Raw genomic sequence first — 5,626 nt, forward strand, 5'->3', positions numbered from 1 at the left:
CCCCCGCCCTTTCCCACTCCGCCCACTCCCGGCGCTCAGGTAAAGGCGAGAGGTGCGCATGCGCGGCGCTTTCCGTGGGTCGGGGGGCGTGGTTGCTGAAAGGAAGCCAAAGCGAACAGTTCGGGGGGTTGTAGCAGTGGCTACTGTGGGATTCCACAAAATAGGCGCGGGTTAGGATGGGGGAAGGTAAAGTGAAGAAAGGGGCCAAAGTAGAAAAGTGGGTCGATGTGAGATTTGGAAGTAAAAGAGACTTTGAATAAAAATTTAACGACCGCTGACCGCCTTGTTCCTGGAGGGCAGTGGGAGTGACAGGGGACAGAAATCAGCTTGGCAGCATGCAAGCAGTAGTGGTCATTCGCCATATGAATGGTACTGCTAAAAACTGGAACAGTTTCGAGATTGCCAGGGTGCTCAAAAACAGATTTAGAGCCTCGCCTGTCCTGTGGCCAGGAATAGGGAAGGGGATGTGTGTGCTTGAGACCTACAGCTGCTGCGGTAAAGGAAGCCTCCATTGTATTACAGTATTATGACTAATTAGCTATTAATCATTAATATACTAAATGGTACTATTAGCTAACAAGGTAGCATTTATCCGAGTTCAGAGCCAAGAGAGAGTGTCCGTAATTGAAAGTGTTTAGGGTACAGGGAGAGGAAATGTACCTGGCAAGGTGAAGGTCTGTGATGGAAGAGACCCAAGACAGCAACTCTGAGGTCAGAGTTCCCTTTCCCACCGTAAGCCAAACTTCCCTGAACTTGTCCAAATCCTATCTTAATTGGAACTCCTTCCATTATTAAAAGCACACTTAACTAATGTTCTTGCGCTAAGGCTGACCCCAATAGCACATAAACATTTTCTTTTTCTTTTTTTTTTCTTTCTTATTTGAGACAGGGTCTCACTCTGTCACCGAGGCTGGAGCGCAGTAGCATGATCACGGCTCACTGCAGCCTCCTCCTCCCACGCTCACATGAGCCTCCCATCTCAGCCTCTGGAGTAGCTGGGACTACAGAAGTGTGCTGCCTCACCTGGACAATTTTTAAATTTTTGTAGAGACAGGTCTCCCTATGTTCCCCAGTTTGGTCTCAAACTCTTGGGCTCAAGCAATCCTCCCACGCCAGCCTCCCAAAGTAATGGGATTACAGGTGTGAGCCACCATACCTAGCTGACATTTTCAATACACATGCAGCTACTTTTCCCTAAAATAGCACTGCTGTGATTTGAATGTGTCCCCCAAAGTTGACATGTCGGAAACTTAATAATCCCAATGCAAAAGTTTTGGAAGCTGGGGCCTAATAAGAGGTTATTAGGTCATGAGGGCTCTGCCCTCATGAATGGATTAATATCATAAACAGTGGGTTAGTTATCTCCAGGCTGGGCATAGTGGCTCATGCCTGTAATCCCAGCATTTGGGAGGCCAAGGCAGGTGGATCAGCCTGGCCAACATGGTGAAACCCATCTCTACTAAAAATACAAAAAAAAAAATTAGCTGGGCGTGGTGGCATGCACCTGTTATTCTAGCTACTCAGGAGGCTGAGGCATGAGAATCGCTTGAACCTGGAAGGCAGAGGTTGCAGTGAGCTGAGATTGCGCCACTGCACTCCAGCCTGGGTGACAGAGCGAGGCTCTGTCTCAAAAAATAATAATTAATTAATTGATTTTAAAAATAAACAGTGGGTTAGTTATCTCAAAAGTGGGCCTGTTATAAAATCAAGTTTGGACCCCTTTGCTCTGTTGCTCTCTCATGCACTCTTTTGCCTTCCTGCCTTCTGCTAGGGGATGATGCGTCAAGAAGACCCACACCAGATGAGGGTACCTTGATATTGGATTTCCCAGCCTCCAGAACTGTAAGAAATAAATTTCTATTCTTTTTCAATTACCCAGTCTGTGGTATTCTGTTACAGCAACACAAAGTAGACTCCAACAAGCACCCCACTCCCATGACTCAAAATCCTGCAGGGAGTAAGATGACCTGAGTCTGGGACAAGGTTAGGGAAAAGATGGAAACTTTCTAAGCAAAGGGGTCCAACAGCTGACTCTGTCCTTGACCCCTTCCCAGAACAGATGCTTGACTTTTATTACATTTGGTCTCTGGACTCCAGGGATAATTTTGGCAACTTTGGGTCATGTTTTTCAATAATGAGTTTTTTTCAGTGAATAAACACTAAAAATGATACCATATTTCAGCAGGTAGAGAGAAAATCTTCAGGTCAAACAGGAGGAAATAAGCAGAAGTAATAAAAGGAGAGATAGATTCAATGTGAGAAAGAACATGGTATCGATAGGGGCTGGTGAGCCTGGGACATCTCAGTGAGATCGATGTCTCGCTTTGCCTTCTTAGACATTTGATCTATTCCCCACCCTCTGCTAGTCAGAGCTATCCAGCTTGGAAGAGGGGTGTGCAGAGTGATGGCTAATGAATAAGGTGACTTTCCCAGTGTTTATGACTCTTCAACTCTCTGAAGGGTTCCTAGTAACTAGGTATGGTTTTTGCAGGGAGGTTATGTCCATTATCTCTTTTTCTTTTTCTTTCTTTCTTTTTTTTTTTTTCTTTTTGATGAAGTCTTGCTCTTGTTGTCCAGGCTGGAGTGGCGCTATCTGAGCTCACTGAAACCTCTGCCTCCTGGGTTCAAGTGATTCTCCTGCCTCAGGCTCCTGAGTAGCTGAGATTACAGATGTGCACCACCATGCCCAGCTAATTTTTGTATTTTTAGCACAGACGGGGTTTCACCATGTTGGCCAGGCTGGTCTTGAACTCCTGACCTCAGGCAATCCACCCGCATCAGCCTCCCAAAGTGCTGGGGTTACAGGCATGAGCCACCACGTCCGGACTTATGTCCATTATCTTATCAGACCTTCCAACAACCCTGCAAGGCAGACAGGACAGGTATTATTCCCAATGAAGGAAATTCAGGCCAAGGAATGTTTAATGGCTCAAGCAAAGTCATCCAGCTCAGTAAACAGTGGAGCAGAGCCAAAGCAGGCCCCAGCCTCCCTGACTCCCAGCCTGCTGGTCTTTCAGAGGCTTTGACAGGCCCACTCTGAGAATCTGCCATTTATTCCCATGGAGTGAAAACAGGTGCCCTTAGCATGTGATGGAGAATAATTCTAACATTCAGTTCTCCTTCTCCATCTCCTTTATTCAATGTTTTTTCCTTCTTCTTCTTTCTTTCTCTCCCCAGAAACCTGGGACTTGCCTCTGTGATCTGGTGCTTTGGAGGGCCTTGGGCCTCAGGGCTAGCAAGGTCCCTTTCTGGAGATTTCAGTTCCTCTGCCCGCCCTCCTTTACCTCTTTCTCCTCACACATCTGTCCCAGATAGAGGGCGAGGGCTGCCAACCAATGTTACCACTTGACAGACCACAAGAGGGCTAGTTCCAGTGCCTCCCTTGTTCAGCTGCTGACACTGCAGCTTGGCAGTCATTGAAGGCAACATTTAACTCCCACATCTGACCTGATTGGAAGATCAGGCTTCTGTCATCCTGGTTTCCTGGCCTTGGATAGTTCTTCACTAACTTTTAAGGCAGTAGGCAGAAAGCAGCAGAACCCTGTTTTTTCTTTTTTGGGTTTTTTTGTTTTGTTTTGTTTTTTGAGACAGGGTCTCCCTCTGTCACCCATGCTGGAGTGCAGAGGCACCGTCATAACTCACTACAGCCTTGACCTCCTGGGCTCAAGCAATCTTCCCACCTCAGCCTCCTGAGTAGCTGGGGACCACAGGTGCTTGCCACTGCACGTAACTAATTTTTGTATTTTTTTGTAGAGATGGGGTTTTGCCATGTTGCCCATGCTGGTTTTGAACTCCAGAACTCAAGCAATCCACTGGCCTCAGCCTCCCAAAGTGCTGGGATTATAGGTGTGAGCCACTGAGCCTGGCCAGGACCTGTTTTTTTGTTTTGTTTTTGTTTTGTTTTGTTTTGAGGCGGAGTTTTGCTCTTGCTGCCCAGGCTGGAGTGCAATGGCATGATCTCAGCTCACTGTAACCTCTGCCTCCTGGGTTCAAGTGATTCTCCTGCCTCAGCCTCCCAACCAGCTGGGATTACAGGCATGCGCCACCACGCCTGGCTAATTTTGTATTTTTAGTAGAGACGGGGTTTCACCATGTAGGTCAGGCTGGTCTCGAACTCCCAACCTCAGGTGATCCGCCCGCTTCGGCCTCCCCACGTGCTGGGATTACCGACATGAGCCACCATGCCCAGCCCAGAACCTGTTTTTTAATTTAAAATTCTTATTTAAAAGTTCTGTACATTTTGAGAATTCTTAAAACCTTCATGGCATTTAATTTAAACAGCAGCAGAGATATCTGGTTCCTGGTAAAGTGAACAAGATGTCGCGGTTCAAGCTCCCTACTCACTACATTTCCTCACTTCCTAAATTCCTAGGGATGTACCTCCAGTGAATAATAGTTTTTACCACCTGTACAATACAGGGTCAGTGGCCATGGCTCCTTGCTTGCCCATTAACTAATATCACATCCTACAGCACCAGACTTAGAGCCAGAGCCCTGGTCATGGCCTCCTAGGTTCTCATACTTGACCTTTACTCAATCATTTCACCATTTAGGCTTTATAAAAAGGGGAGACTGGTCGGGCGTGGAGGCTCATGCCTGTAATCCCAGCACTTTGGGAGGCTGAGGGGGGGTGAATGACCTGAGGTCAGGAGTTTGAGACCAGCCTGACTAACATGGTGAAACCCTGTCTCTACTGAAAATACAAAAATTAGCCAGGTGTGGTGGCGTGCGCCTGTAGTCCCAGCTACTCTGAGGCAGCTGAGGCAGGACAATCGCTTGAACCTGGGAGGCGGAGGTTGCAGTGAGCTGAGATCATGCCACTGCACTCCAGCCTGGGTGACCCAGTGAAACTCCATCTCAAATGAATGAATGAATGAATAAATAAATAAATAAATAAAAATGGGGGAATTATATGGCTATTAGGGTCCTCCAGATCTGATACCCAGGATTGTAACCTAAAGACTTGATTATGTTCATTAATACATTGCAATTTCATTCCTTTCCTAAGAATTACTATCCAAAGATCATGCCTAAGCCCTTCCTACAAGAAACTACCCCTTTTACAGAATGAATAAAGTTGTCCTAGATTCCTGTTTTTTCCTCACTTTTTCTCATATCTCTAAGTGACAGTATCTGGAGACGGCTCAGAAAGCTGGAGTTTTGGTTTTTTGTCATAGGGCTTGTGTGTATATATGCATGCATGCACAAGTGTATGTATATGTTCATTCTTAAATGGATATGGGTCATGGGCACCTTCACTCTGTGGCCCCCCACCTCCCACCAGCCCTACCTGAATTTTAGTAAATAGTAAAATAAATGCCAGGACCAGGCACAGTGGCTCACGCCTGTAATCTCAGCACTTTGGGAGGCCAAGGTGGGTGGATGACCTGAGGTCAGGAGTTCGAGACCAGCCTGGCCAACATGGCAAACCCCATCTCTACTAAAAATACAAAAATTAGCTGGATGTGGTGGCACACACCTGTAATCCCAGCTACTTGGGTGGCTGAGGCAGGAGAATCGCTTGTACCCGAGAGACGATGTTGCAGTGAGCCAAGATCGTACCACTGCACTCCAGCCTGGGCGACACAGCAAGACTCCATCTCAAATAAATAAATAAATAAATAAA

At 46.7% G+C, this 5,626-nt stretch overlaps 1 long non-coding RNA gene across 1 annotated transcript; it reads left to right on the forward strand.

The window, feature by feature from the left end:
• LOC105524591 lies at positions 1 to 3,583 on the forward strand. Its single transcript, XR_001003787.1, has 3 exons — positions 1 to 39; positions 1,772 to 1,842; positions 3,178 to 3,583. It is a non-coding gene; the product is annotated as an uncharacterized LOC105524591 (long non-coding RNA).
• The last annotated feature ends 2,043 nt before the right edge of the window (positions 3,584 to 5,626 follow it).

Source organism: Colobus angolensis, unplaced genomic scaffold (genome assembly GCF_000951035.1).
Source record: "Colobus angolensis palliatus isolate OR3802 unplaced genomic scaffold, Cang.pa_1.0 Scaffold50, whole genome shotgun sequence".
Taxonomy (NCBI): Eukaryota; Metazoa; Chordata; class Mammalia; order Primates; family Cercopithecidae; genus Colobus; species Colobus angolensis.